Below are 25,881 nucleotides of genomic sequence, written 5' to 3' on the forward strand. Positions count from 1 at the left end.
GGCTGGTAAAGAACCATGTAAACAATTTATTCCATATTTTCATGTAAGACTATATGCTGTGGTGATTCATCTTGCTATGAAAAGATATCTGCAGAAAAGTTAAACCAAAGATGCTCAGGTAGAACAAAGCACATCATACATATTTTAAATATGTCTGAAGCTGATGAACATGCCAAAATATTGTCACTTAAAACTTGTTATGGGAGCTCATATCAGCTTTTCATGGATACAGACAGTGATGCAGAGCAGAGCAAGGAGTGTTGATTTTCTGCTTACAAAAATACCATTAACTTACAGTCTGAGCAGTGTTTCCCAGGCAAAGAATTTATGACTCCACCCCCGCCTATGAGGAAAAAATAATTAAAGTCACATTATTTCTTCAAGTACTCGGAGTGCAAATGTTTGGTAACCAGCTGCCTGTTGTGGTAATGCTCCTACTTCTGCATAGAAATTTTATTCTAGACTTACATGAAATTAATATACAAAATGAACTGAGTGAATAATTTGTTAGAAGAACTTTTTGTTGTGAAAATGTAATGAATATTTCATGATTCAAATTCAAAGCAACCATAAATTTAAAATATCAAGTTTTGCTGTGATGCATAAAAACTATTCATCATAACTGTTAAATACAAACCATATTCACTCCTGGTAAGAACCATAAATATGACAAGAAGTCCCAGAAAGTTGTAGTTATGGTTAAGAAGGAGTCTACATAATGAACACAGTAAAATTCCTCCCAAATGTTTGAAATAATGCTGTCTTCCCTGAGGATAGATTGCATTTTGTCGGCATCAAGTTTTGCAAATCAGTCAGGGTCACCAAAACTCAAACATTGTCATTGCATCCTTAGGACAATGTAATATTAAAGTATATTTAAAATGTGATTTAAAAAAAAAGTCGTAGAATATGTCTTGCCAAGTCCTGTCTCAGTTTATTTGCAAGAATCTTCAAACATTTTCTCCAGTGCACACACCAGGCCTTTCAACACAGTTCCTGGTCTTAAAGAGACACTTTTGAAATGACAGATCTCTTAGTATCTAAAGGAACCTTTAGTAAATGGAAATGTAACACTAATACCATAGACTGTATTTTCCTTGGAGTAACGCATATGTTGTTGTTCTTGAGATCTGTGCTGCTGAAAATATCTGATACTACTTAAGCACGAGTTAAGCATGAATTCATATGATGGCAAGACTGATTTTTACACTGATTGGATAAATTTCTTTTGATTGGTTAATTTATTTAGTGATGCTGAGATATTACATTTTCCTCCAGTTCTTTTCTTGCTATTGATTTATAGAACTGCATTTCTTGAAAGGAGGCCTCTGTAGAAGCTCTTGATGCTTGTTTGAGGTCTTCTAAGACACATGCATTTCAAGAGAAATTCAGTCCAGGTGAATTGCCCTATACTCAGACCCATCAAGAAAGTCTGTGCGTAAATTAAATGAAATTACATAAATAACAGAAGTTGCTATCCCTGATCCGCTGTGATGCTGGGGCCCATTCCATCTGAAAGAGCAGCTCTGCAAGGCAGACGGATGGCAGCATGCTATAGGCAGTGTAAAATTTTGGACAAAGAGCGGAAATACTGTCGTTGGTGTAGTGGTTCAGAGATATATTAAAAGTGAGGCTTGTAGGGAGGAGTAGTCTTTCACATAGCCAGGGCCCCAGCCTAAAACTCCAATTAGAAACCTTCAAAAAAATCAGCAGACACTATGAAGCATGAGCGTGAAACATTGTTCACATTACTGAATGAATATACTAATTTTAAAAATGTGTATGCTCGATTGTGTTTACTTTATATGCTTTCAAATATACTCTGTGTATACAGCTTGAATCCAGCCTTAATACAATTTGCAATGAGCTAGCTAATGAGCTTCTGGTTTTGAACAACTTGACTTCATTTTCAGAAGATTAGACCCTCTGAGAATCACATTATTCTTATTTTTGTAAAGTATTTGAATCTAGCTATGGTAAGGTTGCAAAATGCTGCAGAACAGTCACATTCAGAGATTATTTAATCAGTAATAAAATGTCATTATAGGCAGCATAGCAGTACTTCCTAAATCCCTTGTTGCACAGTCGGCTTATTTCATTAGAACCTGTGCTGGCCGTTCTCCAAAGATGCAGAACTAATGCGATCTGCAATTATCGGATTTTGTTAAGCACAAAGAATTCGACAGGTATAATGTTAATGACTGAAGAATAGCTAAGCAAGCCCCTAATCTATTGCTCATTGTTTAAGAAAATCAGAGCCCAGCCTTAGTTATACCATGACTCAGATCAGCAGAATAAATAGCTCTTCAACTTTTCTCCCTGTGTGGTAAGTGTAATGTACTGCTTGCTATTTTGCAAATGATGGGCTTTTTACTGAAAAATCCTTTGCTGAGAAATAAGTAAGACATAAACTGATTTCTAACAAGCAGGGTTATGATATCTACCTATCATGGTCATATTCCTGCCTGTTGGAAAAACAATCTATTGATAGGAAAAAGAGAACATAGTCTAGTTTAACTGTCACTAGAAATATCAGTGACTTTTAATTAGCCCTCAGCAATCATAAGTTATCATGGTGTGTATTGTACTGTGTTGATAAAGCTGTAAGGGGAAAAGACTGCAGCTAATAACTAGCTCTGAGTTCAGAATTACAGCATGTTCGGGTGAAGCTTCTGGATGTTGATACTTTCCAAGAGCAAGAGAGACATGGGTCCCCTGGCAGAAAGAAAGAGGTGAGTTTGGATGTAACTGGATCTTGACAAAGGATTTAAACTTTGCATTTGTAATTGTATAATTTATTGTAAATGTATACATTATATATTATAAAATTACAAATAAAAATATTGATAATTCGAATACTTTTCTAAAGAAAAAGAGCTGAAAGCTTTCTATTCTAGACAATATAGAGTTAGTAGAGGAATTTAAATTATTTTGGGAAAACAAAAACTCCCCCAGGGCATTTTTTTCTTACAAGGGGTCTCATAACTGAACATCCAATGCTATTATTGATCAATCAAATTTAAAGTCTTTTTATATTTCAAACTGCATCATCATCATTAATTCTGATAGTGACAGCTAAGTTTGACTTTCTAGGAAGGTTAAACTTTGAAACGTGGATCAAGGTTCTTCCCCAAAAGCTTGCGTGGATCAGTGACTGATCTACCAAAATTCCTACCATTCTGGAAGCTGGTTCAACTAGAAAATTTAAGATGCATATTTGACAATAGACAATTTGACAAGCTGCTTGTGCTTCAAACCAGAGGGCTGAAATGTCTGTTGGAAATCCAGACAAGACCACTGCAATTCTTTGTGAGCAAAAGCCATTTTTTGACCATCAACAGCAAAGGCAACAAGAAACTGATGGTTTTGTGGGAATGGTAATCAGGAATGCAAACTGTTCCAAGAATAATGCTTTTGCCTCCTCTTGTCTCTCTTTCTTGTACCTCTCCAGTGAAGAAAAGCATGGAATTGATAGAGTTGGGGTATCATTTTAGGTCACTGCTGAAAATGATAGAAGATAGCTGATGATGTCTGTCTTGCAATAGTGCTTTAGTTAGTACAACGGTTCAGGCACAATTAGAAATGTACTTCTACCTGTTTAAAAGGCCCAACCATAAAGGACATCTCTTTCATTTCCTCAAAACTCTAAGAATTGGGAAGAACAAATATTTTTTAAAGAGAAGCCATCTGGTAAAATGTTAATATCCATTTTTGACACCGATCTGATTTAGTGTTCTTGGTGCTCTTGTGCACTTTTGGAATTGGACATCTAGGTCTCTGATATGGTGATAGTTTGCTCTTTTTCCCCCCACATAAGACTGTGTACAGAGGTCAGTGAGAATTCAGAATTCACTGTGGTATGTTACACAGCCCGAACCATCAAAATTAGCTTTAATTAAAGAGTTCACTCTGACTTTTCAATATTTTTTTAGTTTAATACTTCACCACTGAATATTTTTATATATGAAAATAACCATCGCAAAATAAAATACCAGCTTAAGCTGGAAAAGTCCTATTGAAATTTCTAGCCATTAATGCCCAAGCAATTTTTCTTTGTGAACTTCCATAAAGCAGCAGAACCTGACAAAGTGTCAGTCACACACTGGGAGTGGTCAGATGTGTTGGGTCCTGCAGCAAGGTGGAACCATGGTGATATATGCCATCATCTACTGGGACCCCACACACTAGCACATTCTCAGGTAGTGCTTGGTGGCCATAGAATCTGCCTGAAACTGTGACTTATTAAATCAAAGGTAACTGCTGGCAAGCTGTAGCAATAAATGCCAACTGGCAAAGATGGTTTGAGCAAGCCACTTGCAAAGCCTCATAGACGGTGGTTCCACGACTGAGGCGTGGAAACTACTGCATTTCTCTGCAGGCTCAAGACATCTTTTGTTACACAGCTTTTCACATTTTTAACCAGATCAGTATTAGAAATGCCGCGTTCTTCCTTTCTAAAATGTTAAGACAGGTTTTTCAAATATCACACAAACAACATAGTCATGTTTATTCAGCCTTCAGATATATGATTGAAATTGTTGAATAACCAAAATATTTCAATGAAAATGCCATTCAGATTTGTGTTCATGTTGTTTTGTTTTCACTAGGCATTTCACTGGACAAAGTATTCATAAATATTACAGAAATATTAAAGAATATTTATGGAAATACTTCATAGGGATTCAATAAAGTAATTTTACCCTGAAAACATTATTTGGCAATGTATGTTAAATCAGTTATCACAGAGAAACATACACCATTTCATCCATGCATCCAGAGTACCTCAAATTTTTACTATCAAAAATAGTGCACACACACTATACATACCAACAGTTATTTCTAGAAATGATCTGTAGAAGTTTGTGCCTTTGAAAAAATCTTAACTTTTCTGAGATATCTAAGGTATTGACTGCACTTTTTAATTATGGTACTTAACCACTTATGGAGACCATTCTAAATTGTACATGTTATGAATGACTTGTTTATATTCTTTTTCGAGTTACTGATGCCTAAAAAAAGACCTACCCAAACCATAGTTTTCACTAGTTGAATTCAAAGCCTATAAATGCACTTTCTTGGATTTTCTGAAACAGCTTTCATTCTGCATGATGGTGCTGCAGTTGCAGTTTTTGATATAAAGTTCTCACAAAACAACGTCAATTGTTTTGCTGATATCAGTCAATTTTTACTGCATTTCTGCTCCCTAAAAGTTTTCTGTTTCTCTCCACAAGATCAGCCAATTTTGCTTTTAGGAGGTTTATTCTTTATAAATCTAGTAACAGTTATCACTAATGATTCCACTGTTGATTTGAGGACATGAAAAAGATTCTCTAGGAGGCTGCTGTAACTTGTGTCCACCTGTCTACATCTTCCTAGGAGCCTATTTGCACAGGTGGGGTTAGATGAAGTTCAGAAACCCACTAGGAAGTTCTTGTAATGAACTATGGCCGCAAAAGTAATTCTTCCCAACATAGGAAATTTCTTTTCTATAAAAGCTATTTTATTCTTTTAGTTTTGGCAGTGGCTATTTTGGCTTGTATCAAAAGCATTAAACTTCTTTCCGCAACATAGATCACCAGCTGAGATAGGAATTTACGGTAGCCTGTTGAGAAAGTTTTCTGTTAAGTGTCGCCTTACTCAAAAGCCAAAGCAGCTGGACAGACGGGCTGTGTTAAGACTGCTTGTTAAGTTCTAACTTTGCACTGTCTCCGTGACAGCTTTAGTTGAAGCAAACGTTTGGGACATGCTACTCAAACAAAAGTGAGCAAAACCAAAATGTGTCAGTGCAGTAAAAGCACCAATGTTTTAACTCTGCATTTGATTTCCTGTAAAAACTTGTAGATACCTTACTATAAATTCTGTACTTGATAAAGCTGGGACAGCTTGCATTTGAAGTAATTGCTGCTCCATCTACAAAACAATTGGATCAAATAGGAAGAAGGAGTTCATTAAATATGCAAGATTTTGCCAGAGCGAAAACTAGACTTACTTACATTTTAGAGGCTGAAGAATCTAAGTACTTCAAAATGCTGTATTTATCTCAGCTTCACAACAGAAGTAATCGAACTGTTGACTTCCATGTATGTTTGGGCAACCAAAGGCAGTGGATTTCCACATCAATAAAGAAACTGGACTTTCACAGAAATATATAAAAATACATTTACTCAGAATACATGGCCTGCTGAGGGAATTATGCCAAACATGAGGTATAACACCATTTACGATGGTGAGACAAATATATGAAATTGTGTATTGGATGGCTGATCAATGAGAAAGGGCGACTGAGAATCTATGCTAAAATTTTGATGGGTACTAATGGACCCTAATGTACAGCCAAATTATTAAGGAAAGAAGTCCCACTTAACTTAACCCAGTTTAGAAAAAAGTTCAGGGAAGGTTCTGAAGAAGGGAAAATCAGAATGAGCATCCATTACATGGCAGATAAACCATCTCAGAGTAGACATTTTACTTATTATCACAAATATAGAATTACATTGATCTCATTAAAGTATTTCAGACAATGCCTGCTACTTCATACAAAGTACCAGTATTCCATTTAGAGCAGCAGCTATATCCACTGGGTTTTCAGGCAAGCTTATTTTCCAGCTGCTTGTGGAAAATATTTCTGCTGCCTCTGAACCCCCTGGTGTTTTTCCAGGCTTCTTATTGCTGAGGCTAAACCAAATACATACTATCTACTACTCTCACTTCTGTTTAGCTGAGCCATTAAACATATTATTACATTGTACTCTTGCAAACTTCATAGACTGAAAGATTTAAGATTAAACGATAGGTCTAGAAGCCTGAGAAAATTCCCGTAGACACATTGAAAACACTTCTTTTCACCAGTCAACTAAGTATCAAGGCTACTTAATGATCAAATCAAGATCTGCAGACACCACAGCCTGCACGCTCTTTCTTAGAAGATTTTAATCTTTGTCCTTGTCCTTCAGTGGAGTTTCTTTCCAGAGCATCTTGGCTTAATAAAAGCCTTTCAAGAAGGCTTCAGTACAAGTGAGAGAGTACTTGTGTAGCAATCTTGAGTTCTTATCAGCTGTATAGTGATCAGGTGAAGGAATAATTGATTTCAATCAGCAACACCTGTTTTTATAATTGCTCAAGTGATTATAATTCGATAATAAAAAGCCAATTTAACTATCTTTACTCAGATATTAACCTCTGATATACAGCATAAGAGTGAAATTGCAATTGGTTAAATTCCCTTAAGAAAACAATTGATATCCCCATTTTGGTTTGTTTTCTTTCTTATTTTCCCTTGTAATTTTTCTTTTTTTTAGGAAAAAAAATGTTTACACATTCTCAATTGAAAGACCCCCATTGTTACCCATTTTCTACCATTGTCAAATATGCCCCTTCTCTCAAAAGGTCCAATTCTTTTAATTTTTCCTCATAGCTATCTTTTTATGTTTTGCCATTTTCATGAAAGCATTACATTGTTGACACATAATTCAACTTCTGATTTCCTATAATACCTAGATCCATTTCCACAGAACTGCTGCTTAGCCAGTTATTCTCCCTCCATTTTTGTACACTCTCTCCTCGCCAAGTATAAATATTTGCAGTTGTTCTGATTGAACTGCACCCAGTCTTTTTTCTAGGCATTTCTCCATTTTGTCAAGATCATTTGTATTCTAAGCCTGTATTTCTCCATTCTTGCAGTCATTCCCAGCTTTGTGTTGCATGCTTGTTAAGTTTGCAGACTCTCCAGTTCATCTTCCAGGTCTCTAATAAAAATATTGAATATCAAGAGGTCCAAGAGATGTTACTGCATATCTCTTCTCAGCACATCTTGTCATTCTACCTACTAAATTAATATTAACTACTAAGACACTGCATTTCCTTCTTTTTCTTTTTTTTTTTTAAATGAGATTTTTGTTCTGAAAACAGAAGTCTATGATTTCCCCTCAACCCTCTTCTCCTTTCCCAAATTAAACCAGAAGTTTGTCTTTTTCAAATCTTCTGGCATTTCCCTCTCTTCTGTGAGTTCTCAAAAATAATAGCCCACCTCCTTGTGACAAATGTTTGACTGAGAGTATTCCACGCTGAATCCTTTTTGGCATAGCTGATCTGAAAACAACCAAACATGTTCTGTAACCTGCTCTAGTAACCTGTCTTAGTCTTTATCTCTGATCTGTTAGCTGTTGGCTTGCAGTTGTGAAGAGTGAAGAAAAAAAGAAGAAATTAAACACGCTGATGTTCTCAGTCTCATTTGTCCATACCATGAATTGTTTTTCAACAACAAGACCAAAACTTTTCTGATCATCTCCTTAGCACTGAAATAGTTACAGAAAGTATAACAAGACATTACTCATATCCCTCATTAGATATCTCACGTAGGCATTTCTAAATTTTTCTGTATGCACTTAAACTATTTTTTATGGTTGTTCTTACTAACCTGACCTGGTTTCTACCTTCTGTATGTTTTTTTTTCTAGCTAGAATATGAATCTCTACAACTTCTGTTCTCAACAAGATGAAGTATAATGTCATGCATCTGGGCCACCCAGTACTGGAAGGTAGCGACAACATTTTTTCCTTCCTTTTGTTTTGTTGTGAGAGATGTAGTTCTTATAATTTATCCAACCAGCAGCCAGGATTAGTGTTTTATGAACCTAATGGAAAAATAACATATAGCTCATATTTTGCCTTGGTGCCAATCACGAGCAAGAGCACAGCCGCCTGGGGACGTTGCTGTCAACTATATCTCCACGGTGCCACCTTCCGACAGGCTGAACGCAGCCACATCGGCGCTCCCCAGAGCACTGCATGACAGTCAGCCCTAAAGGCAAAGTATCTGTGCAAGGAAAGAGGAGCTTATGCGGCGGGATTGGCCCTGTGAGAAGACATCTGCCTGCGACTGGAGAGATGTGGGTGTGAGGATCAAAAAGGGAAACTTCAGGAGCACGATCTAGCATGTCTCTTGTTTTCTTTATTGTATGCAGAACAAACTGGGGTTCCTTTCAGTCTACTAAGACTCAAACGTTGTGCAAACGCTAGTTGTCAGGTTTATGTCATGTTGAATGTTCAGTAATGAAAGAACTACCAGAAAAGAAAACATTTTAAAATATTTTAAAATTTATTTTACAGGAAAAAACTTGAAAACATTAGTATTTCTGCAACTCTGTTCATATCAGTTCAGGATTAAGTTACAATATGGTGACAGCAGGAGTAATAGACATATTTTCAATGGAGGGAGAATGAGTGAAGTTGATATTGAAGGCTTTCCCAGTGACTTGCTCCAGTTCCTGAGCAGCTTATACAGAGATGAGAGCACACACAAGTCACTCTGTCATCAGCATTAAATGTATGTCTTGCACTCTTGACTTCATTCCTTGGTCCCTATTTTTCTTTCTAATTCCCTCTGTTTCTCATTTAACCTCATAGATAAGACAATAGGAGTATGTAGACCTGAGTTAGATGTTACATGCTGACTCAAATTCTTCTTTCAGTACTTGAGTTTTATGAAGGGAAATACCACAAATGCCTACTGATACAAATATTGTAAACTAGGAGAATCTATTGATTCTTCTTATACACTGAAGTGCTCCTGTCTATGCCTGGTTAAAGAGGACTTAGAAATAGGTCCCTGTCCATTAATGGGTTATCTTGCTTATTATTGACTCAAGCAATATCGCTGGAGATGCATAAGGAAAATGTAACACATCTCAGTCTATTTTGACCTCTAATACTCCTAAAAGTATTAGAGCATTACTCTAATACTTTTTACCAGGGTTACTCTCGTACCTCTACTACCCAATTAAAGTATTAGTGTTGCTAGAGTAACTCTAGCAAAAAGTATTAGACCTCTAATACCTCTGAAAGTTCTGCTGAGAAGTTTAAAAATACATTTAAGCTGAAAAATCAACAGATATGTCTGTAAGACATTGTGGGGAAAAGAATCTGATGGAGGAGTTACTCTTTTGAGAAACTGTTCCTCTTCATAGTATGGCTCTCTTAACTCTTCTGAAATGATGTGAAGCCCCCATAAAAAAACTGCATGAAATAAAGAAAATTCCAGTCTTAAGTTTTAAAAGATAGTATTTCTCTGACTTTTCTGTTGTAAGAGCTAGTTGCAAATGGTTTGCTATGAGCGGTTGACACCTGATACTCAAAATGTGAATTGTTTTGTTTTGTTCTGACGTTTCAAATAATGGCATATTGTTGCCCATTCTATGGGCATAATGCTTACAAGGCAAAAGGCTTGAAGAAACCAGGGTGCTTGGAGACTCTGTCCAAGAAAACAGTGCTGCAGGGAGAGTAGCCTAGCAGTAAGCAGCCTTGGCAAATTCTAGAAAATTAAAACTATTCAAAAGGCTTTTCTTTTTGTTTGTTTGCCTAGTTTTAAAATTATATTCTCAGTGGAGATATCTGGAACACTGCCTATATGCATGAACATGTCATATTATTTTAAAAGAGCTGAATCTGATTGAACAGCAAAGGTACTCCTTGGTACACGACTTGATCAAATATATTTGATCTCTGTCTTCCCCTCTTTAGAGCGCCTGTCTGTCCAAAGGGGCAGCTGCCATTTTGGGAATATTGCAACACGTTTTTACAGAGCATGCATACAAGATGTTTTCTATCATACGGAACTCATTTTTGTTTTCTCTAGGTCAGATGCTACCCTTGCTCAACGCTAGGTCACTGAAAATACATGATCATGGCGCATGGAAAAACATTACAGCACAGGTCTACTTACACAGGGTTTCTTCGCTATCTTACAGATGATCTGTAAAGAAAGAGAAAATGGCTCATTATGATGCTATCTAGAGATAATTTTGCAGATCCCAAAAATATACTTCCTACAATGTGGTTATTTTTCTTTATGGGAGGGCCAAGGTCTTTGACCAAAATAAGTTTGTAGGCTTCTCTTAAAGAGCAAAAAAAAAAAATCAATGCAGAAATGTGGATGTATCTGTTCAGAAACTCGCTGAGTTTTCCAGGTCACAGATGACCATTTCCTGTCAGTACAAGAAGAGAGCTAAACCACTGATTTGTTTATGGCTGAATAAAAGTCCTGTGGCTTTAGAGTGCTTTGTATGTGGGGAGAGGGAGAATGGGGGAAGACAGGGAGTTGTTGGGCTTTTTCTCCCTGTAAAATAAAATCATGTTATTTATGTGCTTGTTTCACCAGCAAGTGACTGCATTTAGTCCATCTTTAGGTTTTGGAATAAAATCTCTCTAACAAGCCTTACCTGACCGGAGTAACAAAGCCTCCCCATGCAGATTAAGGGACTGTTGTCCCCTTTGGGATTTGTGGAGGGCTGGTAGGAAAGACATGGTAACAACTCTGTGCTTCCTGGTTTTAGGAAGCTTCCTTATTTTTTGTCTCTTGAAGGAGGAAGACTAGAAATCAGCTAGGTGTATGGGTACACTTGGAACCATTCCCTTTCCCAGTATCTCATATAGCATCCTGGTTTAGTTGTGTGCGAGCACTACGTTTTGGAAGGACTAAACCTACTTGATAACATGTCCCTATAAATACCAAAGTAAAATATATTGGTCCTAAATAGGGCATTAGTACAGCAATTGTAATCTGAAACAAGACATCAGCCTGAGTGGGTTTGAGAGGTTTTGTGTGGGGGTTCAAAAGAAAGAAAATTGCTGGGATCCAGGAATGATTAATGGAAGTTAATCCAGAAATGCTGCCACGCAGCATTCCAAGTAAGAGAGGACCGATTCAGCCTGTGCAGTTTGTATGCAAATTGATCTTGCACAGCGAGAGAGATTGTTTTTGACAACTTGACTCTAGCAATGCTGCAAGGCACCTAGAACAGTCCTACTTTCTATTTTCTCCAGCTCCTCGTATTCCTTGAGGTGTTGATAATGAAAGACTCCTGCCCAAACTAAATGTAGCTCATGTTGACAGAGACAGCAAATACACATGGTAGCTTTCATATTTCTCTGTGAAATCTTTTGACTTTTTTCATGCCTTTTCCATAGGGCAAGCTGTGAAACAACATATAATTTCTGTCACCTGTGTTGAGATATCAGCAGTGGGATTACAGAAGATGTGCAGGTCTCTAGATAAACATTCAGAAAATGGTGTTTGAATGGTCTTTGGCTTCCCTTTAAGCTCCAAAGGAACTGCATCGCTTTCTCCTTAACCTCAGTAATTGCTGTTTAAAAAAAAAAAGCAGATTTTAAAAAGAAATCATGCAATCTAGAAACATACTTTCCATCTGTGTATTGCGGCTGAAATCCAAAATAGGCCAGCTGGTCATAGCACAGCTCACATATTCACAGTATCTGTCCTCTGAATAAGTCATTTCTTCATAAACAGTGGAAAGCAAAAAGTGGAGTCCTAGCTTCTCTGATTTTTCCCCTGTATTTGACACTCAAAGGACTGGCAGGTACTAAACGATTCCTCTCTGATGTTATTGTCATTGCATTTTATTTGCTGCTCAAATATGTCTTTTTAAAACTGTGTGATCCAGGATGTGGAGTGGAATGTTTGTTGTGGCAAATGCCTCTCTTCATTGGAGCAGTTTGGTCTGGCAGCATTCCCAGTTTGCTGTAGATTTAGCAAGTAAGTTGTGCAGAATCCCTTGATTTTTGTTCTTGCTTTTTGTGGCACTCTATATCTTGGGAGCTCCTGGAGTTTTACAGTAGTGTCTTTCAGTATCTACATTTTATATCTAATCAATAGAGACTAGAAATTCCTCTTTAAGTAATGGAAAATCTCTCATTTCTTTCCCTCCATATTATTGATTTTGCTTTGGGGAGCAGACACTGGGCATAGAGGTTGCAACCTTGTCTGCGCCCCCCCAGGCTGGAACGTTTTAAACCAGTGATTGTCACTCTGTGCTGAATCCTTTTAGATAAAAGCTGGAGGTGATGTGTCAGGTAGGGGAGGAGGGATGAAAGGTAAAAACCGTGGTAACAGCACCCAGGGATCATAAAGGGGAAAGTTAGTCATTGTAGTCTTTTGAGGTGATCTAAACCAGTTATGAAAGGTACTCAGGCTTTGACTAGTGGTCTATCAGTATGGGGGCACCAGACTATGTGACACTGGAAGAGGGTTCTGGCACTGCTGAAGCTCTTCCCATATTCCTCATCTGTAGTTTGGGGAGCTCTCCCCACCTGTCTTGGTGTACCTCCACTGAACTTGCTGCGGTTGGTCAAAATCTTTCTTGTACTGGGGAGAATTATGTTGAATGTTCAAAAGAACTAGAACAAATGACAGCTGAACTTATGGTTTGGTGCTTTACTATTTTATCTGTTTTTACATACTTAAAGTATGAATCTGGACAGACTGTACTTAAAGTGCTTTGTCTACTGAATGGCCAGGCTTTTGGACAATTCAATGATGGGAAGCATGAAGCTACAGTCTATATCTTCAGCAAATGGATATTAGGTTTAGATTAGGAACATACGCAAAAGAATGGCTACTTTCACAAAAGTAACCACGACCCTTGCTGCATGTACAGTGTGGTTGCCTTGCAGAGTCAGTTGTGCACACCTATATTATATCTCCATGGCTAAATAGCTACAAGCACAGCCTTACTCTGGGCTCTCAGAAGAATAATACTATGCTTTGTAATTGCAGCTGTATGTTAATATGATGCCTCCTCCTCATTAGCAATGGTATTCACTCTGATTGTATGGCCTTTTCTGTACTCTTTAAAGGACATCAACTTGTTCCATTTCCATTTTTTACTTCTTTAATAACAAAATGTTTCCTTTGACAATTAGTTACAAAGGTACATTTACTTGATACAGGTTTACTAGCATTACAGAATCATTTAGGGAAAAGGAAAACTCTGTCCAACACCCAACTTGGTACAGGACCATCTCCAAAGTTACAGCAGGTTGTTTAGAGACTTGACCTGTGGATATTTGAATATCTCCAAGGATCAAGGTTCTAAATCTTCTCTGGGCAACCTGATCCAGTGTTTGACCCCTCCCATCATGCAGATTTTTTTCTTTAGATCTAGTCGGAATTTATCTTGTTGAAACTGGTGTCCATTGCCTTTTGCCCTATGACTATGCATCTCCAAAAAGAGTCTGTCTGCCTTCTCTGTAACCACCCATCACTTAGTTATGCTGCAGCTGTTTACAGAGCTGTATGAATGGCTGGTGAAGACAGACAGGTACTCTGAATAGCTGTCAAGTTGAAGTAATTAAAACCAGCACCTGCTGGGCAGAGGCTTCTGCAGGCCACGAAAGAGGTACAGCCAGTCTGAGTAGCTGGAAAGAGCTTTAACGGCTTTACATGGGAATACAAAAAGAAAGATGATATAAGTAACAAAATGCCTCTTTATGGCTCTTTTTGCTCACAATTAGAGAAAAGTTCCCCCTGTGACAGTTGTGTGAGGATTGCCCCAGTTGTGCCACATATAGTAGTTTTTCCAAATGGTAGTAGATGGTAGCTTGGAAAAACTTCATCCTTAATGAGCCCTGTAGGTCCCGCTGGGATAGAGAATAGGAGTCCCTCTTTGCTGGGATTTTGTGATATAAAGTTTCACACAGGGTTGGTACTGATACGGGACAATTGATCCCTGATATAAGATCTGAGGTTCCAGTCTCTCTGGAATGCAAGCGGAATAGAGGTCTCCGTGCATTCTCTCACATCTCGGGTCTCTGTGGTCTGGCTCACACTGTGTGTTCACTCCTCTCTTACCTTCATGGCAAGATATGTGCTACGTGCACCTCCTAGTTTAGTACCAGGATGAAAAGCTCTGTGCAAATGGAGTTCACCGCTTTCGAACTTCTGATGAGATCAGGTGAACTTTTCAAGCAAAGCTGACAGTGTCTTTGTATTTACTTGGTCAGTATTATATACAATAGATTCTGCTTCCTATCACAGAAATTGTTCAAGTCTGGTCATGTGTGAGAGGTTCAGGCAGAAACAATTGTTGCCATTCAAGCAGGATTAGGTGTGGTTTATATCCTTCCAGATTTGTTTGTTTGTGGCATGGTTCCATCCTTAGAGATGCCTGGTTATTGAGGTCTGTGCTTAATTCTTTACCTACCCGTATATTTAGCTTTACTCAGTTAAGTAATACTGCTGAAGTTTAGCATGAGTCTGTTAGATTGAGGTCTGCCTCTGTATTAACTTACTGTAATGAAAATGTAAAATAACCAGAGCAAAACCCTATTCTAGCTACACATACAATCAAATATGCCCTCAAGTAATTGGATCTGTAGGATAGAAAGCAAAAAATTGCAAATGGTACTGGTTTGCAATAATTCATAATCCTTTAAGCATATAAATCCACCAGACAGCTTAGAAGTGCAATTTCTGCCACCAGCTATGTTGAAAATGCACTTGCATACTTAGTACTAAACTACGGCATCAAGCAACAAGCTATGCTCTAGGGATAGTGCAGAGCCCCTATCACTCCTGTGCCAGTTCTGGGACTTGTCATGTCTTAGGGAGGCACAATGCCCTCAGAGCTGCTCTTGCATCACTATTAATTAGGGCGCAGTTTGCACTCCTTTCTGCATCTTGTCAACTTCGGTGGCTGGTGTGGAGGATGAGATAGTCTCGTCCCCTTAGTGTATGCCTAAGAACTGCTACAGTGGGTCAGATGGAAGGTCCAGCCAGCCCAACACGCATTTTCTGACAGTGGCCTGCAGCAGATGTTTAGAGAAAGAGAAGCAGAACAAGGCAATTACAGGGAGATACTTTTCAGTGGTTTGCCGGGAAACCAGGAATGTGGTGGCTTCTTCAGCCAGTTATTGTCTCCACACTTTAGGATATGATAGCTGTATAGGCTGCCAGTGAACTTGTTTTGATCTCTCTTTAAATTATTTTTACTCTTCCTGCCTCCCCAATATCCGATGCAATACATTCCATAACGATTCTCTGATGTGTAAAAAGGTGATTTCTTCTGCGGTCTTTAAACCTACCGCCTGCTAACTTCACTGGGTATTTTCCCTCCCTGGGCACCCTCCCATTCTTGCACTATGAGAAAAAAATTACTCAACCCCAGTGGGCTACAACAACCTTAGTTGGAAACAGTCCCTTCTTGTCCACTGCTTGCACAAGGGGTACTAGTGGGGAAAAGGATATTTTGTGCCCAGGTTTTGCACAAATGCATGAAAAAGGAAGGGATACAGTGTGGCAGCCACCCTCAACAACTACCTTCTACTTATGAGTGGAGAAGGCTCAGCTGCGTAGCTTCTTGCCACAGACAATGGCAAGGATTAGGGTAGAGATCCCTTTCTGTACCAAGAACAGCAAACATCTTTTAGTGAAAGCAAAGCATATTTCTAACAGGCCAGTTCTAAAAGAAGAATGATTTATGGGGGATGTTTTTCCTTTAAGAAATATCTGTTCAAGTCAATTGAAACAGCTGTGTAAAATTCATTACATTGTTTTCTTCCAAAAAGAAATGACAGTTCAGTTCAAAGCCTTTGAATTATACTTAGATTTTTCTTTAGAGGAATGTTTTGTTTCATTTCAAAATTCAGTTTACTGGAGTTTAATTTTAAAGAAAACAAAGAAAATGAAGAAAAAATGCAGTGAAAGCAAGAAAGCCTGCCTTCCCTTCCATTGTAGGCTGCTTCTGAAAAAAAGTACTCCTCATCACAATAACAAGTCCGCTCCACCTTCTCTGATATGAAGGTTTAGACCTCTTAGAAAAGTGCTGGAGACTTTGCCTTTAAAATGGCCTTTGGCAGGCTCTGTGCACTATGTAGCCCAGACCTGGTGATTGGTACTTATGATCAAAGTTACATTTTACTATATTTACATATTTTAAATTAGAGTCCAAGTAGCTAATTGCAAGAGAACCAGAGAAGGATATTTACAAAACTGCATTTCATTCTTTCCTCCCTTCTATGTTTTATTTGGTCAGAGTTTTCCACACAGGAATTAGGATTTTTAAGCTATCAATTTAACTGCTGTAAATTAAATGACAAGCAAAATTTAACATATTAGCATTTACACTTTTTTAACATCTCAGCTATAGAAAATCTTCTGTTGGCGCAGCTGACATCAAAATCAAATAAACATCTGTATTATTCTCAGAGGAGACCAAAATGTGAACTGATACTGAAAGAGCGACTGCACAACAATCTCTATCTCCTCACAGCATGAAAAAAAAGATACTAGAAAAATTAATGTCTTCAAAGGCCTTATTTGACGTTTCTCCCTGTTATTTGTTTATTTAATTCCAGGAGAGGCACAATGAAGTAAAATAGGTGCTAGTACTGCTAGCAGACTAATGGAGACTTTGCGGGTGCAGGAAATAATAGGTTCTGAGAAGCAATGACTGAATATTCTTAATAATGATCTTTCTTGAAATTGATCAGTATTTATTTTAGGAAAGGTCTGAAATATATGTAATATCAATAAACTGCAAAGAAGTGTTCTCCTGTAAGTCAGTGTGATTGCCAAAAGACTACTGCTAGGTAAATGAAAATCTGCTAATTGTTTAGTGTTGCCAAATGTTTAAGTGGCCTCTGAAACTTGGCACACACAATGAAAGTTAGTTACCAAATGGATAAAACAATAGCAGTTATCCAGGAAATATGATATTCTTCTCTTAAGTTGTGTGCTGAGATGGAGTGCTATGAGTTGGGTGAGTGGTGAGATGCCCAGCATAGAAAGGTAGCTCTGGGAGGTGCAGAGAGCCGGGCAGCTTGTAACAGCAGATGCGGCTTGGCTTAGTGGCCCTGGGCTTGGTGAAGGAGCATACAGCAGAAGTTGTAGCATCGCTTAGTATCACAGAATCACAGAATCACAGAATCAACCAGGTTGGAAGAGACCTCAGGGATCATTGAGTCCAACCATTGCCCTTGCACCACCCTGTCAACTAGACCATGGCACTAAGTGCCATGTCCAGTCTTTTCTTAAACACATCCAGAGATGGTGACTCCACCACCTCCTTGGGCAGCCCATTCCAATGTCTAATAACCCTTTCTGTAAAGAAATTCTTCCTGATGTCCAACCTGAACCTCCCCTGGCGAAGCTTGAGGCTGTGCTCTCTTGTCCTATCGCTAGTTGCCGGGAGAAGAGGCCAACTCCCACTTCACTACAACCTCCCTGCAGGTAGTTGTAGACTGCAATAAGGTCACCTCTGAGCCTCCTCTTCTCCAGGCTAAACAACCCCAGCTCCCTCAGCCATTCCTCATAGGTCAGTCCCTCCAGACCCTTCACCAGCTTGGTTGCCCTCCTCTGGACTCGCTCCAACACCTCAACATCTTTCTTGAAGTGCGGGGCCCAGAACTGGACACAGTATTCAAGGTGCGGCCTCACCAGTGCCGAGTACAGAGGGACGATCACTTCCCTAGACTGGCTGGCTACACTATTCCTAATAGAGGCCAGGATGCCATTGGTCTTCTTGGCCACCTGGGCACACTGCTGGCTCATGTTTAGCCGGCTGTCGATCAGCACTCCCAGGTCTCTTTCCGCCGGGCCGCTTTCTAACCACTCTTCCCCCAGCCTGTAGAGCTGCATGGGGTTGTTGTGGCCGAAGTGTAAGACCCGGCACTTGTTCTTGTCAAACCTCACGCCGTTGGTCTCGGCCCATCTATCTAACCTGTCCAGATCCCTCTGTAGGGCCTTCCTACCCTCCAGCAGATCGACACTCCCACCCAGCTTGGTGTCATCTGCAAATTTGCTGAGGGCACACTCAATCCCTACGTCTAGATCATCTATAAAGATATTGAACAGCACCGGCCCCAGAACTGACCCCTGGGGAACACCGCTAGTGACCGGCTGCCAGCTGGAATTTGCCCCATTCACCACCACTCTCTGGGCTCAGCCATCCAGCCAGTTTTTAACCCATCGAAGAGTCCACCCATCCAAGCCCTGGGCAGCCAGTTTGTCCAGGAGGATGCTGTGGGAGACAGTGTCGAATGCCTTACTGAAGTCTAGATAGACTACATCCACAGCCCTGCCCTCATCTACTAAGCGGGTCACTTTGTCATAGAAGGAGACCAGGTTGGTCGAGCAGGACCTGCCTTTCATGAATCCATGTTGGCTGGCCCCGATGCCCTGATTGTCCTGCATGTGCCGTGTAATGGCACTCAGGATGATCTGTTCCATCACCTTGCCTGGCACCGAGGTCAGGCTGACAGGCCTATAGTTCCCTGGATCGTCCTTCCGACCCGTCTTGTAGATGGGTGTTACGTTTGCTAATTTCCAGTCAGCTGGAACTTCTCCAGTTAACCAGGACTACTGGTAGATAATCGAGAGTGGTTTGGCAAGTTCATTTGCCAGTTCCTTCATTACTCTGGGGTGAATCCCATCCGGGCCCATAGCCTTGTGGGTGTCCAACTGGCACAGCAGGTCACTAACTGTCTCCTCCTGGATCATGGAAGGTTCACACAGCCCCCCGTCCCTAATTTCAGGCTCTGGGGGCCGAGTCTCCTGAGGACAACTGATCTTGACATTAAAGACCGAGGCAAAGAAGGCATTGAGCACCTCTGCCTTTTCCTCATCCCCTGACACTACACTACCCTCCTCATTCAGCAAGTGGTGGAGGCTCTCCTTGACCCTCCTTTTGCTGTTGATGTATTTGTAAAAGCTTTTTTTGTTGTCTTTGACTGTAGCAGCCAAATCGAGCTCTAACTGAGCTTTGGCCCTTCTAATCTTCTCCCTACACGACCTGGCTATGTCCATATAGACCTCCCAAGTTAACCGACCCTTCTTCCAGAGCAAGTAGGCTCTCTTTTTTTCCTTAAGTTCTAGTCTAAGTTCCCTGTTTAACCAGGCCGGTATTTTTCCCCAACGGCTTGCCTTCCTACAGACTGGGACAGCCTGCTCCTGAATATTTAACAATTCCCTTTTGAAGCATGTCCAGCCTTCCTGGACTCCTTTGCCCTCCAGGACCGATTCCCAAGGGACTCAGTCCACCAGCCTCTTAAACAGGCTAAAGTCAGCCCGCCAGAAATTTAAGGCAGAAGTTCTACTCTTGCCCCTCCTTACTTCCCCCACTATCGAAAACTCTAACATTTCATGGTCGCTACTCCCAAGACGGCCACCGACCCTCACATCTCCCACTAGTCCTTCTCTGTTCACAAACAACAGGTCAAGCAGGGCCCCTCCTCTAGTGGGCTCATTTACCACTTGCATGAGGAAGTTGTCCTCCACACATTCTAGGAACCTCCTAGATTGCTTCCTCTCTGCCATGTTGTATTTCCAGCAGACATCTGGCAAGTTGAAGTCGCCCACGAGTACAAGGGCCGGCGACCGGGCGGCTTCTGACAGCTGCTTGTAAAATGCCTCATCCGCCTGCTCATCCTGGTTGGGTGGTCTATAACAGACTCCCACCGTAATGTCCGCCCTGCCGACCTTCCCCCTGATCTTCACCCATAAACATTCAACCTTGTCATCCTCACCATCTTCCTCAATTTCAACACAGTCCAAGCACTCCCTAACATATAGCGCTACCCCACCGCCTCTCCTGCTTCGCCTGTCCCTCTTAAAGAGCTTATAGCCATCCATAGTTGCACTCCAGTCATGAGAGTCATCCCACCATGTTTCTGTGATGGCAACCACATCATAACCTTCCTGCTGTACAGTGGCCTCTAGCTCTTCCTGTTTGTTGCCCATACTGCATGCATTGGTGTAAACGCACTTCAGCTGGGCTAGCGGCCTTGCCCCCGACACAGGCCTGTCACCCCTAGGTTCATTTGTGGCTGCCCTGGTCTTATCCCCCTCCCCCATCGAACCTAGTTTAAAGACCTCTTGATCAGCCCTGCCAATTTCTGGGCCATAACACTTTTCCCCTTCTGATTCAGCTGTTCCCCATCCGGCATAAGCAGGCCCGGTGCCATGAAAGCCTCCCTGTGGTCAACAAACTCAAAATCCCACCTACGGCACCAGTCTCTTAGCCACATATTAATCTGTTGTACTTTCATAGTCTTTTCCCTATTTTCACCAAACACCGAAGGAATCGAAGAGAATATCACCTGCACACCTACCCCCTTTACCAAACGCCCCAGGGCCCTGAAGTCCCTTTTGATTGCCCTGGGACTTCTCTCTTCAATCTCATCCCTACCCACCTGGAATACTAACAGTGGGTAGTAGTCAGAGGGCCTCACCAGCTGAGGAATCCTCCTGGCAACATCCCTTACCCGTGCCCCTGGGAGGCAGCAGACTTCCCTGTGAGTCGGGTCTGGCCTGCATATGGGGCCCTCCGTTCCCTTTAGCAGGGAGTCGCCTATAACAATTACTTTTCTTTTCTCCTTTTTGGAGCTGGTTGCAACCCTCTTACTCGGTTGCTTCTGTTCACGTAGTCCCGTAGAAGATCTTTCACCTAGATTTGTATCTTCCTGACACTCAGGAAGACGCTCAGGCTCCAGCACCTCATACCTATTCTGCAGGGGGACGTGGGGAGGGGAGGAAGGTCAGGATGGGATTCGCCTGCCACCCCGAGCAGGGACCTGCCTCCATTCCCCCCCATCCCCTAGGTCTCCTCCTGCTCCTTGTGGAGGAGGAAGAGGATCCTCCACTACCCGGGGAGCATTAGGCCCATCTGTTTTCCCCAGGACAGGCAGGGAACAGCACTGCCCGCCACCCTCTTCCTGGGATGCTCTTGTACTCCTTAACCTTTCCACCTCCTCCTTGAGCTGGGCCACCAAGGAGAACAGGTCGTCGACCTGTTCGCACCTCACACAGGTGAGGTCTCCGTTACCCTCGAGTGCCAGGGCCAGGTTCTGGCACTCCCTGCAGCCTGCCACCTGCACCTCCGCATGCTTCCGCAGCAGGTCCGTTTGGGTTGCCGTGTCTTTTCTGGCACCCGCAAGGGACTTAGGGCCCTGCCGAGTGGAAACCATACCTTCCTGCCTGCCTACTCTGCTCGCCGCCCTGCCTGCGAGAACTGCTGCGCAATCTGCCACACACCTGGGGCTGTGGCCTCCCCCGCCCCGGGACACACACAGTCACTGCTGACTCACACAGTCACTGCTGACTCCCCCTCTCCCCTCTGGCAGGGACTAGTCCCTGCCCACCCAGAGGCTCTTTATCACCCGATCACAGGGGGTGCTACGCCCCCTCCTCTCCTGATTCGTTGCCGGGAACTTCCGGGTCCAGGCGGGTCTTGGGCTGCTGCTTGGGGGGGCCCGGAGCATGGAAACCGCATGGAAACCGCTCGCCCGCTACGGCGCGATCTCTCCTCGCACTAACCTCAGTCGCTGCTGCCACTGCCGCCGCCGCTGCCGCTGACATGTGTGATATGCGCTGACATGCCCTCATAGCAGATGAAGGCAGGGCTGTGGAGGTAGTCTATCTAGACTTCAGTAAGGCATTTGACACTGTCTCCCACAGCATCGTCCTAGACAAACTGGCTGCCCAGGGCTTGGATGGGTGGACTCTTTGATGGGTTAAAAACTGGCTGGATGGCCGAGCCCAGAGAGTGGTGGTGAATGGGGCAAATTCCAGCTGGCAGCCGGTCACTAGCGGTGTTCCCCAGGGCTCAGTTCTGGGGCCGGTGCTGTTCAATATCTTTATAGATGATCTAGACGTAGGGATTGAGTGCACCCTCAGCAAATTTACAGATGACACCAAGCTGGGTGGGAGTGTCGATCTGCTGGAGGGTAGGAAGGCCCTACAGAGGGATCTGGACAGGTTAGATAGATGGGCCGAGACCAACGGCATGAGGTTCAACAAGAACAAGTGTCGGGTCTTACACTTCGGCCACAACAACCCCATGCAGCGCTACAGGCTGGGGGAAGAGTGGTTAGAAAGCGGCCCGGTGGAAAGAGACCTGGGAGTGCTGATCGACAGCCGGCTAAACATGAGCCAGCAGTGTGCCCAGGTGGCCAAGAAGACCAATGGCATCCTGGCCTCTATTAGGAATAGTGTAGCTAGCCGGTCTAGGGAAGTGATCGTCCCTCTGTACTCGGCACTGGTGAGACCGCACCTTGAGTACTGTGTCCAGTTCTGGGCCCCACACTTCAAGAAAGATGTTGAGGTGTTGGAGCAAGTCCAGAGGAGGGCAACCAAGTTGGTGAAGGGTCTGGAGGGTCTGACCTATGAGGAATGGCTGAGGGAACTGGGGTTGTTTAGCCTGGAGAAAAGTAGGCTCAGAGGTGACCTTATTGCAGTCTACAACTACCTGAAGGGAGGTTGTAGTGAAGTGGGAGTTGGCCTCTTCTCCCAGGCAACTAGCAATAGGACAAGAGGACATAGCCTCAAGCTTTGCCAGGGGAGGTTCAGGTTAGACATTAGGAAGAATTTCTTCTCAGAAAGGATCATTAGACATTGGAATGGGCTGCCCAGGGACATGGTGGAGTCACCATCTCTGGATGTGTTTAAGAAAAGACTGGACATGGCACTTAGTGCCATGGTCTAGTTGACATGGTAGTGTCAGGGCAATGGTTGGACTCGATGATCCCTGAGGTCTCTTCCAACCTGATTGATTCTGTGATTCTGTGATCAGTAACAGCGACATATTTTTTTGTGATGAGAGGCCTCTGTATGCTGGTCTACAAATCTCAGCTGAAGGGTAGAGAGTGACTGGGAGAAATTTCTAGGGAAACTTGTGTCCATCATAATGTCATGGTCTTTGCAAGTATCAGTCTTTGATGGCTTCTGAAGGATGGTAGATTAAGTACTCAGAGTGCTTGGTTAACTGCCTGGAGTTAGGCTGATTCTGGGTCAAAGAGATGAGACTGGGTCTGCATGTTGGCTCTCTGGTGCCAGCTAATCCCACCTGGCCTTAGATGACTACAGTGAGATTCCTGTTGGGCTCTCCCAGCATTTTAGCTCATAATTAATTGCATTTTAAAGAAATGGCACAGTAGCAATGCCCATTTCTTTCCACTGGCTAAGGAGAGAACCTAGATGACTGGTTCAAGCGTATGTGTCTGCAGCATAAGTATATCTGTAAGTTAGGTGAGATCAGGGGCCTATTTACAAGCTCTATGGATCGTGACCATTATGAACTTCTGCATACACACCCACGCCATTCTGGCTGTGTGTCAAAGATTTGGCATGACATTGCTGTAAGGGGGAAAGTATTCATGCTTGGTTTCTTTGATCCGGCTGTGGAAATCTCAGTGCAGGAACCAAGCCTGGCAGCAGCAAAAGGAAGGTTAGGCTTACAGCAATACTTACACTTGGCTACATTTGACCTTCCAGAGGTCACTCTTTCCCTGTACCTACACATGATATAGGTATTACATGTAATACCTATATTATGTTGCTAATAAAATTATTACAACTCCAAGGTCCCTTCCACAGAAATGAAACCGAAGCAGAGATGATGGCAAGAACCCCCAGATTCCATTGTTTGCATAGGTTTTGTTCTCAAAGGCCAGAAAAGAAGTGTGAGGCTTGAGGGCCTTGCTAGGACTTATTCCCTACATCATCCACTGTGGTCTTTCTATGAATTATTATCCCATAATGTGCTGAATAGCTACAGAGTCACAGTAGTTTTCTGATACATGACCATTGGAGTGACCGCTGAATATGCAATTTCCAACTTGCTATCCAAATGTGTAGTTAAAATCTATTTATAAAATCCCTCCTTATCTTCAGTGCAGCCTTTTGTACAACCCTCTGCAGGATGAAGTAATCATCTTCTCAAGCTACTGACATACTTTAAAGAAGAAAAATATACTATTGCTTCCCATGCCAAGAAATGTTCATTACCATCTCTGAAGTACAAATGAAATCACCTAATCTTCCAATCATCAAGCTACTCCCTAACTTTTCTAATCACAGATTTTAATGTGATTAAAAACAGATACAATGCATCTGATAAGACATGTTCGTGTGTGACATGCAGAACTGTGTTTCAGTTGGACCTTGTTGCTGAGAGTATGATGCTGTTTGTTGGTACGTAGCAGTGTTCAGCTGGGAGATGTTTCATGCTGATCCCAAGCAGCGACTTCCTCAAGAACACTGGAATTCCGACTGAATGATTTTAAATGCAATTTATCTGATCATTGTGTATGTACAAAACTATCCCCAAGGTCTTTCCAAACTGCCCTGTGGTTATGCCCCAAAATATATTTCATGCACCACATGTGATTCAAATATGCCAGAAAGGACTCGGAGACCAAGTGAGGTCTGATTGAAATAATTCCTTGGAGGAATGTTTGTTGCTAAGAAGTGGCTGAATACCACAGAGATTAATAATTCCAGTACAGAATATTTTTCCATGCTCTTTCATTCCGTTCATGTATTTAGAACATATGCCAGGGAGCATTAATGTTTAAAAAAGCCTCCGCCCACATCCATGTACAATGTTCTAGTAAGAAGGGCCCAAGGTTATAGTAAGTTCAGTCTTCTGACTGTGCAGGCACATTTACACCACTGACCTTCTTCCCTTCTTTCTTCCCCCATGTATCCTCTACCAAGAGCACAAGCTTTTTCCCAAATGCCATTAACAGAAGTAAGATGGACCTTACAAGACTTAAGCTTTTATTCTTGACTTTGTAGTCTGGGAAGAGGGAGAAGGGGGTTTCAGTGGTATAATTTACCTGGATTATTTTACATCGCTGCATTAGGATGAGATGAATCCACCCTAGAAACGCCTCTTTTACTTTAAAGTTTAGGTGACTGGCACAGGTATATATGTGGAGCTAGGAAGGGCGAATCCTGTCATGTTGTTCAGATGGTTCGTGACTGCTTATTTTGAGGTGTGGGAGCCTGCATGTCTACTGGGTTACTGTATTGTTTCTCTACTAATGCAAAGTGATAGTAGGAGATATGAGGACAGTATCCTGTGTTCCGGGTGTCTCAGCTGATGCTGGTACTAAAAGGCACTGTGTTTCAAGAGCTGGTCTTACTTAGTGTGGTGCCCCACTTCCACTACTGTTTCTACGCAGCTCCCCCTGCCCCTTCCTTGGCTCAGTGAAAAGCAAACAGGGCAGTTCTGCTTGCGCATTAAGAAAGAGAAAACACATCGCAGACTTCGCCAATCCTGTAACAAAATAAAGCAAACTATTCTGGCTC

The sequence above is a fragment of the Nyctibius grandis genome, chromosome 3 (genome assembly GCF_013368605.1).
Source record: "Nyctibius grandis isolate bNycGra1 chromosome 3, bNycGra1.pri, whole genome shotgun sequence".
In the NCBI taxonomy this organism is placed as follows: domain Eukaryota; kingdom Metazoa; phylum Chordata; class Aves; order Nyctibiiformes; family Nyctibiidae; genus Nyctibius; species Nyctibius grandis.